We start from the raw sequence: 12,635 nt of genomic DNA on the forward strand, positions 1-12,635 counted from the left end.
ATGGACGTCTGAACATCATTTTGATGATAATTCTTAGCTCCGTACTAATCTGATGATGATGTTGGATCCACCTGAAAGTAGACTTCATAAGCTTTCCGTGAAGTACTTGAACGCCCCAAACGAATTCTGGATGAAGTCATGGGTGCTGTTACAAGTTGGTGCTGTCTTGTTGTCCAAAACCAGTCCACGCAAAGCCACTCCCCTTCTTATCCTCTCCATCATTCCTAAGCAAAACAAGAGTGCGTGCGTTTCTGTTGTCTAAATATAATGGACAAGAGGTTAACAATGAACTTACTTGATGATTGAGTTGATGGGTACGAGCGCGAGTAATAGGACCAAGTGGTGGGGATGTCGCAGCTGCCGGTGTTGGTGGTGGTGTGGATGTATCATTGGTGTTGATGTCGTCATCATCCTCTCCTTCTTGTATTTGAGTCGTCCTCGACTCAAGCTCATCCTCCTCTCCCAAGTATGATGTCAAATTTGCAATGTTAAATATGGGACTAACCCCAAAATCTGCAGGAAGATCAAGCTTATATGCATTCTCATTTACTCGTTGCAGCACTTTAAAAGGTCCATCAGCTCTAGGCATCAACTTAGATTTTCTCAATTCAGTAAACCTTTCCTTTCTCAAATGCAACCAAACCAAATCTCCTGGTTCAAAAGTCAATTGCCTCCTTCCTTTATCACCAGCAATCTTATACTTAGCATTCATGCGTTTTATGTTTTGTTTAGTTGTTGCATGTAGTTCTAACATCAATTCAGCATGTTGCGTCGCATCAAAGTTCAATTTTTCAAAAGTTGGCAAAGGCATTAAATCAATAGGAGCACGAGGAATTAAGCCATAAACAATCTAAAAAGGACACATCTTTGTAGTAGAGTGTAGCGAACGATTATAAACAAACTCAATGTGAGGCAAACAATCTTCCCAAATTTTAATGTTCTTCTTTAAAACAGCACTCAACATTGTTGACAAAGTTTGATTCACTACTTCAGTTTGACCATCAGTTTGGGGATGACAAAGTGGTAGAAAATAAAAGCTTGGTCCCCAACTTAGCCCATAAGGTTTTCCAAAAGTGGCTTAAAAATTTAGTATCCCGATATGAAACAATGGTATTTGGCACACCATGCAAACGCACAATTTCCCGAAAGAACAAATCAGCAATATTCGTAGTATCGTCTATCTTATGACAAGGTATGAAGTATGCCATATTTGAAAATCTATCCACCACCACAAAAATGCTGTCACGCCCTTTCCTAGTACGAGGCAAACCAACCACAAAATCCATAGATATATCATCCCAAGGAACACTAGGAACAGGTAAAGGCATATACAAACCATGGGGGTTTAGTCGAGACTTCGCCTTTTGACATGTGGTGCAGCGAGCAACAAATCTCTCCATGTCTTTTCTCATCTTTGGCCAAAAGAAATGACCAGCAAGGATGTCCTCCGTCTTCTTTGCTCCAAAATGTCCCATCAATCCGCCTCCATGTGCTTCCGGTAGCAGCAACAAACGAATAGAGCTAGCTGGAATGCATAGCTTGTTAGCTCTAAACACAAAACCATCATTAACCACGAATTTGTTACATGTTCTACCCTCTTTACAATGCAGCAACACATCTTTAAAATCATCATCATGAACATATTGCTCCTTAATTGTTTCTAGACCAAAGATCTTGTAGTCTAGTTGTGTTAACAAAGTATGCTTCCTAGACAAAGCATCAGCAATAATATTCTCTTTCCCTTTCTTGTGTTTGATGACATAGGGAAAAGACTCAATGAATTCAACCCGCTTTGCATGCCTATAGTTCAGCTTTCCTTGACTACGAATATGCTTCAAAGATTCATGGTCAGAATGTATGACAAATTTCTTGGGCCAAAGGTAATGCTGTCATGTTTCTAATGTTCGCACAAGAGCATACAATTTCTTATTATAAGTAGAATAATTCAGAACGGGACCACTCAATTTCTCACTAAAATACGCTACAGGTTTGCCCTCTTGCAGCATCACACCTCCCAAACCAATCCCACTAGCATCACATTCAAGCTCAAAGATTTTGCTGAAATCTGGAAGTTGGAGTAATGGTGCATGTGTTAACTTATCTTTCAGCATGTTAAAAGCATTCTGATGTGTTGCAGCCCAAGTGAATATCGTACTCTTCTTGGTGAGTTCGTGCAGCAGGGCTGCAATGGTGCTGAAGTCCTTCACAAAACGAAGATAAAATCCAGCAAGTCCTAGGAAGCTTCGCACTTGGGTGACCGTTGTGGGAACCGGCCAGCTGTGAATGGCTTCAACCTTTGCTCGATCAACTTCAACTCCCTGCGGTGTCACAACATAGCCAAGAAAAGATACTCGATCTGTGCAAAAGGTGCACTTCTCCATATTACCAAACAAGCGTGCATCACGTAGAGCATCAAAGACAGCACGCAGATGATCAAGATGGTCTTCTAATGATTTGCTATAGATAGAATGTCATCAAAATATACTACCACAAATCTACCAATAAAAGCGCGCAAAACTTCATTCATCAATCTCATGAAAGTGCTAGGTGCATTAGTGAGCCCAAAAGGCATGACCAACCATTCATACAAGCCGAACTTAGTTTTAAATGCAGTTTTCCATTCATCTCCTAGCTTCATGCGAATCTGGTGGTACCCACTACGCAAATCAATTTTAGAGAACACAATTGAACCGCTCAATTCATCAAGCATATCATCTAACCTAGGAATAGGATGACGATATCTAATTGTGATATTGTTTATCGCTCTACAATCCACACACATGCGCCATGACCCATCTTTCTTAGGAACTAAAAGTACGAGAACGGCACAAGGGTTATGGGACTCACGCACATAACCTTTGTCGAGCAATTCGTGCACTTGGCGTTGAATCTCTTTAGTCTCTTCCGGATTGGTCCTATATGGTGCACGGTTAGGCAAGGAGGCCCCAGGAATAAGGTCAATCTGGTGCTCAATCCCACGAATTGGTGGCAGCCCCGGGGACACCTCCTTCGGAAAAACGTCCGCATACTCCTGCAAAACATTAGTGACAACAGGAGGCAAGGAAAGAGGTATGTCCTCAAGTGAAAACAAAGTTTGTTTGTAAATCAAGGCATAGCAAACAGTGGTTGTAGCATCAATCTCATCCAAATCAGATTTAGTAGCAATGAAACATGCCCCTTTCAGCTTGATCTCATTTTTATTATCATGAACAGATTTGTCACTTCTCTTTTTGTGCTTCTCAAGTTCGTTTGCCACAATTTCACTTTTTAGTCTGTTCCTGATTCTTCATTTTACTAGCTTTAGTAAATTCATCTTTTAAAATCGCTTTAGGAGTCATTGGATGCAACACAATTTTTTTATCATGGTATAGAAAGGAATACTGATTTGATCTACCATGATGCATAGAATCTTTATCGAAATGCCATGGCCTTCCTAGCAGAATACTACATGCTTGCATTGGTACAACATCACATTCAACAATATCTTTATAGGATCCGATGGCAAAATTGATTCGCACAAGTTTAGTTACCTTTGCCTTACCAATGTTATTCAGCCATTGAATGCAATATGGATGCGGATGTGGTTGGGTGGTCAGCGCAAGCTTCTCCACCATGTCACTGCTAGCCAAGTTGTTGCAGCTACCTCCGTCGATGATCACACGGCACGAACGCTCTTTGATTACACACTTTGTTTGAAACAATGTATGCCGCTGATTTTGCTTTGCCTTCTCCATTTGCGCGCTCAGCACACGCTGCACAATGAGATTCTCGTAGTGGTCGGCTTCAGCTGTATTAATATGTTCTTCCGAGCACTCCTCACTACCTGCATGGTCATTCGCAAGAAGTGCAAGTGTATCTTCATTAAGGTCACTAGCAGAGGAGTACTCACCATTATTTTTTACAATCAAAACACGTTTGCTTGGGCAGTCACGCATGACATGTCCAAATCCCTTGCAGCGGTGGCACTGAATGTCTCTTGTCCTGCCCGTGGATGCCACCGATGAAGTGGTTGCAGCAGGTTTTTGCGCGGTCTTTGCTGCTGAATTTGTGGCGCTGTCATGAGGCTTGTCGCTAGAAGGTGGGGGTGCTGTCCGAGCTGATGATGAATATGGTGCAACAGCACGCCCAGTGGATTGAATGCTCGAACAGGGTTGCATGGAAAAATTCCTCCCTGCAGAATTGTTAGTCTTGGTACTTGTATGTCGTCCCTGCACTTCCCTTTCAGCTTTACAAGCAAGATGGAACAAACTGGTTATGTTAGTGTACTCTTTATAAGTAAGGATATCCTGAATTTCGCGGTTTAACCTGCCAAAAAATCTAGCCATAGCAGGTTCCACATCATCTTCTAAATTGCAGCGTAGCATACCCATTTGCAGCTCTTGATAGTATTCTTCTACACTTTTAGTACCCTGTTTTAATTGCTGTAGCGGTTTTAATAGATCACATGCATAGTAAGATGGAAGAAATCTAGCCCTCATGACCCGTTTCAAAGCATCCCAAGTTTGTGGCATGTTATTAGGATTTTTCTTGCTATGTTCTATCCACCAAACGGAAGCAAAATCTGTGAACTCACTAGTTGCAGCTCTAATACATGCATTCTCAGGAAAATTATGACAAGTAAACTTTTGTTCAACAACCATCTCCCAAGTAAGATAAGCATCATGGTCATATTTACCATCAAAAGAGGGTATCTTAAATTTAATCTTACTGAAAGCATTGTCATTGTTATGTACCTCACGTAGACATTGTCCACCCATACCTCGACGGTTCTGGCGTAGACGTCACTGACCTCGATCCTCAACTTCTGTGTCAGCAGCATAATCAGCACCATCCTCATCCTCTTGGTCGCGTCCTCTATGCTGCTTATTCGTCTTCACGTGGAGCTCATCAAAGCGCCTCAGAAGAGCAGCGAGACTCTTGTCCACGCGACCAACCGATGCCTTCAACCGTGCAAGCTTGATGTTATTGGTAATCTGCGCGGCCTCCATTTGTCCTATCTTCTCATTTATTACCTGCAAATCATTATCAATCCTATTGGTGTACTGCCTCACTTGCTGTCAAAAATGTTGCGTGATGCCCTTGGTACGAGGTGTAAGCGGTCCTCCATCATCCTCGTCTTCATTTCCCAAACCTGCCATGGTAAAAGCACAAGAGCAAACAGGAACAAGTGAAGTAGAACAAATTCCCTATAGCTAGAGGTGCTTAATTTGAGGCCCTCTCTCTCAACCTATTACACAAGTTCTTACTAATTCTCAACTTGCTGAACAGGAGGGGTTGGCGGCCAGCAAGAACAACACAAATGGTTACACAAGCACAACCTTGTGATGTTGTAGATAATCTGTGGAGCTATAGGAGGTTGCAAAGAAAACAAATCAAGTTACAGCTAGAACCACGTTAGTCAAAGCAAGTTGAATAATCATTCATTGATGGTCCTATGCTAGTCCTAGGGGTAAATCAAGCTAGAGACGTGAGCCTGAACACAAGCATTGTCACACGCCAAAGCAGCAATGAAATGCAAAGAACCAACAACTTTTGCCCCCTTCTCTTTTGTTTTCCCTTTTTTTTGTTTTTCTTTCTTTCTTTCTTTCCTTTTTTTTTAGGGGCTAAAACTCTTTTTTTTTCCAGTATCACTACAACCCAAACAAAGGTATTACTTCACACAGCTCCTTCGAAATCAGATCAACATCTCGAGTTTTAGATAGCAGGTCGCGAATCTCAAGCGCTACTGCGAATCGCTCAGAAGGAATTTGGGAGCAAGGTTAGATCCATTGGAAAGAACACAAGATAAGCTTTCCAGATTGTATTCTTCCAGTGCTCAGATCTGGGAAGATGTGTCGGTACCTCTGGACTAGGGTACCCCCTCTTGCTGTGTCAAGACTCGCGTAGTTATCCGTAACTACGCCCTAAGGAGCTGAGCAGCCGGACCCCTGGGGTACGGCTCCATCTCACCGGTCCAACGGTCCCGGACCCGTTTCCCGCTCGGGAACAGGTCCGGTGACGCCGCGTGTCCCGGAGAGGGGGGGTGCTCGGCCAAAACAGCCGGAGGCCCCGGACCTCCTACGGAGTCCCGGACCCCCCATATACATCCGGACCCCTCAGTGGGGAGGGAACAGACACCCCGCTTGGGGGGTCCGGAGCCGTCACGTGTCCGCAGGCAAAGGCACGCGCGCGGCCGCGAAGTTTCCCCGGGAAGACTCGCCCACCTACCGCATTCAATGCGGGAGACGTAAGTGCGCTCTGCCACAGCAGAGCCCGAGGTGACTTTTGCCAGGCTGTACTATTGACCGCGCGTTACCAAGGCGCACAGTGCAGCCTCTGGCGCCGCCCACGCCATGCGCGTCAGTCTGCAATGCCAGTTAGACACGACAGCTCGGCGACGGAGTATCATAACGCCTACGCGGTAGACCCAACAGTCTACGCCGCAACCTACACCGCCTCAACGGGCGCCTCGCCGATGGGACAGGTAAAGGTCCCCCTCGGTCAGAGAGTCTACAGGGCGATGAAGCGTATCCGGAAAGAGATTCACAAAGCACTATTAATGTCTTTTTCATGGTAAACTATACATCTTTGTTGGGCCCACCTGTCGGGGTTCAACGCCTGTGTACGCATCCTCCTTGCGCTATAAAAGGGGGACGCCCGCTAGAGAAGGAATCAGGTCTCAAAGGGACTCGGAGGTAGAGGATAGACTCATCTACGGACACAAGAGCAATAGAACTCTCAATGGACGTAGGGTATTATGCTCTGGCATCCCGAACCACTCTAAATCCCCGTGTGTTCTTGCTTCATAAGTAGATCTGTCGAATCGCTTGCACTTCCCCGTGTAACCACCCTCTGGGATTAGGCGGGTGCACTACGCCACCCGGCTGTGGCCCTCCTCCTTGAGCCACGACATTTGGTGCCGTCCGTGGGGATCGCACAAGCGTTGGCCAGATCTTCGCTCACCTCCTGGCTTCTGAGGTTGAGCTCATCCTCTGCAACGCCGACGAGAAGATGAAGAGCGGCACGGCGTCACCTATGCCGCATGCCCTGGCACCGAGGCAGCAGTGTCCTCGGTGCTGTGGCGCGCGGCAGCGGCGCCTGCTGTGCGTCGCCACTGCGACACCTCAGAGCCGGCACGGTGGCGCGCAGGGGCGACGCCTGCTGTGCATCACCCTGCGACACCTTAGCGTCGGCTCAAGGTTTTCTCTCAAGCAACCACCGGGGGTCCCCTGCGGCGGCACGGCGTCGGCTCAAGGTTTCCTATCAAGATGGAGCCTGAAGCCGACGGCTGTGGCTCGGGAAGGATGTCTGTCGCCTTCTCCCTCGCCTGGCTCAAGCCTCCCTTAGAACTGCTGTAGACAGGCATCGACCTCCATCGCAAGGCACGGGGGGGCCCTGTGCCAGCACCAAGGTGGAGCCGGCGAACGACCGCCCTTCTCCACGCTCCGTGCTCGTCCAAACAAGCACCCGTCCTTCCGCTGCGCCAGGGTGTCAGGCTGGCTTCAGCTCACTATGAGCGGCCATCGGGCTGGCTTCCGACGGTAGCTGGCAACGACAGGGCCACTCCCATTCAAAGCCAAAGAAGTTGTTCTCATGCTATCTGAGCATGAAACAGTTTTTGTGCTGAGGAGGGCCCTGCAAGCTCCCGAGGTAATGCTGGATGATGCTGTATAGGCACGTCCAGGGCGCCTTCTCCCCCAACGACTGAGAAGAACCTCCAAGGTGGCAGTTCCACTCCGGCCAGGAATGTGCATGCCTTACGAGGCGACGACTGTAGGTTACCACTAGATAGGATTGAGTGTGTTTCTTCTTTGTAATGATGTAGTGCCTACGTGTGGTCCAGAGCGGTAAAGGTCTGCCCTTGTGAACCCGACCTCTGGCTTCATCGCACAAACAGGCAACACCAGCAAGTGGTCCAGAGCGGTAGAGGTTCACCCTCATAATCCCGACCTCTGATGTACACCACGAATCAAGTAATGAAGGAGATTTGCTTTCTCAGTCTTATCTTTACATTAACTTAATGGCACTTGTCCGTTCGGCTTGATTGTTTCCTTCTTTCGTGCGGAGTCTTTCCGTTGTTGCTAACGATCCACATTGAGTTTGCTGGCTTGTGGACAGGCTGTGATACCCCTTCTAGCTGGAAGGTGGCCCGAACTCCTAGGGACCTGCTCCGGGGAAGTGGTTCTTGTATCCTAGGGTGGAGAAGTTCTGCATAGCCGCTTAGCCTGGTAACGTACCCTAAGCCTACGCACTTCACTGCCCTGTTACGAGTCCCCTAGTATCCGAGGCTGCCGTGCCTAGAGGTCCGGACTCCTTTCTGGTATAAGGCGTGGTTTCCTATGCCCTACCACAAGGTCCGGTGACGTATCTCGTTGGATCAATGGCAATAACTCAAGTCCACTCCGGTGGCCCGCTCCGGCGGAGACCGCTCGCCACGGTCGCCCAAGTCCACTCCAGTGGCCCGCTCCGACGGAGACCGCTCGCCACGGTCGCCCAAGTCCACTCCGGTGGCCCGCTCCGGCGGAGACCGCTCGCCACGGTCGCTCAGGTCCACTCCGGTGGCCCACTCCGGTGGAGACCGCTCGCCACGGTCACTCAGGTCTACTCCGGTGGCCCGCTCCGGCGAAGACCGCTCGCCACAGTCGCCTGAAGCCGGGTCCGGCGAAGTGGTGCTCGCTCCCTAGGCGGTTCGAGGTCCGTGTAGCCGCTTAGCTTAGTTCCGTACCCTAAGCCTGCACCTTCGCCGCCCTGCGGAGAGTGCTCTAGTATCTGAACCTGGCAACAAGTGCTACGGCCTTTAGGGGGTCCGGAGCACCCGCTCTCGACATGAGCACGCCAAGGCAACCAGGTTTGCGTCGGAACACGTCACAATAATGGCCCCACCTGTGGGTTCATACCTCCCTCGAGGTGGGCCCGAGGGCCACTGTCGGTACCTCTGGACTAGGGTACCCCCTCATGCTGTGTCAAGACTCGCGTAGTTATCCGTAACTACGCCCTAAGGAGCTGAGCAGCCGGACCCCTGGGGTCCGGCTCCATCTCACCGGTCCAACGGTCCCGGACCCGTTTCCCGCTCGGGAACAGGTCCGGTGACGCAGCGTGTCCCGGAGAGGGGGGTGCTCGGCCAAAACAGCTGGAGGCCCCGGACCTCCTACGGAGTCTCGGACCCCCATATACATCCAGACCCCTCAGTGGGGAGGGAACAGACACCCCGCTTGGGGGGGTCCGGAGCCGTCACGTGTCCGCAGGCGCAGGCACGCGTGCGGCCGCGAAGCTTCCCCGGGAAGACTTGCCCACCTACCGCATTCAATGCGGGAGACGTAAGTGCGCTCTGCCACAGCAGAGCCCGAGATGACTTTTGCCAGGCTGTACTATTGACCGCTCGTTACCAAAGCACATAGTGCAGCCTCTTGCGCCGCCCACGCCACGCGCGTCAGTCTGCAACGCCAGTTAGACACGACTGCTTGGCGACGGAGTATCATAACGCCTACGTGGTAGACCCCAACAGTCTACTCCGCAACCTACACCGCCTCAACAGGCGCCTCGCCGATGGGACAGGTGAAGGTCCCCCTCGGTCAGAGAGTATACAGGGCGACGAAGTGTATCTGGAAAGAGATTCACAAAGCACTATTAATGTCTTTTTCATGGTAAACTATACATCCTCAAAGGGACTTGGAGGCAGAGGATAGACTCATCCACGGACACAAGAGCAATAGAACTCTCAGTGGACGTAGGGTATTACGCTCCGGCGGCCCGAACCACTCTAAATCCCCGTGTGTTTTTGAGTTCTTGCTTCATAAGTAGATCTGTCGAATCGCTTGCACTTCCCCGTGTAACCACCCTCTGGGATTATGCGGGTGTACTACGCCACCCGGTTGTGGCCCTCCTCCTTGAGACACGACAAGATGGATTCGTTGTGGTAGAAACGACAGCGGAAAATGAAAGAATTTGGTGGATTTCGTGGTGACTAAAGCGTGAACAGAACTCAAAACTCTAAAGATTAAACCACTAAGAACCAACAAGTAGTCCAAACAATGCAATTGAAAACTCAACAAGCAAAGAACTAAGAAGATCAGCAAGGCTCAAACTTATTTTGGGGATTTCAGATCTAGCCTATTTTGTGGAGTTTTCTGGACTGTAGGTAAAGGGATGGGTAGAATCTCTCACCGAAAAACCTTGCTCTGATTACCACATGATAGAACCGGCTGGGGTTTGTTCCCAATCTTTCGATGAGAGTGGGGGATAACTCGATTTGAGGAGGATCGATGTTGTGCTGCCCGACTACAACACCACAAGGGCTGCGCTGCGTCTTAGCGACAGTTACACCGCCGCCAATTTGTGTTGTTCTTGCTATACTAAGAACAACCTTGAACCTGCAAGCAAATCGAAGAACTCGCAAGAACAAGTAAACAAGCACTGAAATCTAAAGATACGAATCACGAACTGAATCTGGATTCAACAAGTTGGGGTTCTGAATACAAGAAGACGGGCGGTAATCGCTACACGCGCGCTTCCAGGAAGTTGCAAATGGCAAACTTACATCTAAACAAAACCCAAGTGTTTTTTGGTGGCTGCTACTGGTTTATATAGGGGGAGAGCACCCAAGAGGGTGCTGAACACAAAACCCTAACTTAAAATGGCCCCTAGTGGGCTGGATGAGATACAAAAGACGCAGCCCAAGTATGGACGTGTAGCATCATTTTGACGATAATTCTTAGCTCCGTACTAATCTGATGATGATGTTGGATCCATCTGAAAGTAGACTTCATAAGCTTTCCATGAAGTACTTGAACGCCCCAAACGATGTCCGGATGAAGTCGTGGGCGCTGTTACAAGTTGGTGCTGTCTTGCTGTCCAAAACGAGTCCACGCAAAAGCCGCTCCCCTTCTTATCCTCTCCATCATTCCTAAGCAAAACAAGAGTACGTGCGTTTCCATTATCTAAATATAATAGGCAAGAGGTTAACAATGAACTTACTTGATGATTGAGTTGACGGACACGAGCGCGAGTAATAGGACCAAGTGGTGGGGATGTCGCAGCTGCCGGTGTTGGTGGTGGTGTGGATGTATCATTGGTGTTGATGTCCTCATCATCTAGGGCGGAGTTGCTGATCCAGAGGGGGGGAGAAGTGTGATGAGGTGACTGGCTGGACCAGGAGTAGTAGAATGGATTTATTTGTTTCTCTTTTTCACATGATGTTTGAGACTGATCCTGATTCCTGAGCATGGAGGCTAGGATGTAATCTTTATTTTTACCTATTTATAAAGAGCGGATTGTCTCTGTCGTACATTAAATTTTGGTCCGTCATGTGTCGTTGACATGTGGGTCTAGAAGAATCGCAAGTCCGAAACCATGTAGAATTGGTGCTTGATGGGTAGTATCATATATGCAATTTCTAAAGTAATCAATGATTCCTTAGTTCGTCAATTGAAATTCTAATTGGAACACGGATAAATCAACCGGATAAATCAATCGGAACATGGACAATCAATGTCTCGCATGGTCACGCACAAAATTAATGGTCTCATATATATGTTTGGGCGAAATTTATATTACCCGTAAACGTGCATGTTGCTAGCAATACTAACCTTTGTACTAACCTTTGTCTTCGTCCGATACAGATGAGAGGGGTTGGGCAGTTCGGCCCTCATAACCCCGTGAAAAAGTTCCACATTTTGGTTACTGTAAACTGATGCAATGGACCTAGTCACAAAAGGTACGTTTGATCTCCTGGACAGAGTAAAGCTGTTCAAAAAGATTTTTGTCAACATGTCATCGACACGAGTTGAATTCTTCTTTGGTCAAGCCTAACTCCAACCTTTTTTTATTACAGATTAGATACAAATGCAACAATTTTATTAAAAATGCAACAATCATATACTGGCTTGGCCTTTTTTCATGTATCCACTTGAGACTTTGTTTGGATACTTCATAATACTCTTCAATTCATACATATAATTAGGGATTGGTAGAGAAACTGTTTCATTTCCGCTACAATCTATACGTATTAAAAGGAAATTATCCAGACAAGCATTGATTCTTCTTAGTGTAGAAACCAGAGTTACCCTTTTGTAGCATCCTCATACAATACAAAACATTTGTATTCTCACAATACTACATGTAGATTTGATCATTTATTGGGTCCGGTTGGACCAAAAAAATATTGTTGTTTTTCCTTCGGCCCACTCCCGACCTGACCTCAACATCAGGCTGATTTTTTTAGCAGAGCTCAATCTGACATGCGAGCGGATGGGTTCGGATCAGTTGAGGTAAACATAATTATTTATGTATAATTTTCTGATCATGTCAGGTTTTTTGAATTTTAGGTCAAAAAGTTAGCCTGTGACTGATCCAACTTTTGTAGAGTGCCGCAAATCTCAATTCAGACTCGAACAATACATTGATCGGGTCCGGAATTTTTCGAGCGGGTTAGGTCAGGTTCCGTCCCACCACATGCCTTTTTGAGACACAGGGTTCTTAAAGTACAAAATGCAGAATATCAGAGTTGCATGGAACTTGTCCTATTAAAATTCAAGATGTAGAGTTTTCTGATATAACCTTTGGATACAACATAAGAAAAACACATGAAATAGAAGAGAAAGCTAAGTACAAAGAAAGTCACTGCAAAGTACAACCTAATTATAATTTCCTCCAAAATT

Source organism: Panicum virgatum, chromosome 2N (genome assembly GCF_016808335.1).
Source record: "Panicum virgatum strain AP13 chromosome 2N, P.virgatum_v5, whole genome shotgun sequence".
NCBI lineage: Eukaryota > Viridiplantae > Streptophyta > Magnoliopsida > Poales > Poaceae > Panicum > Panicum virgatum.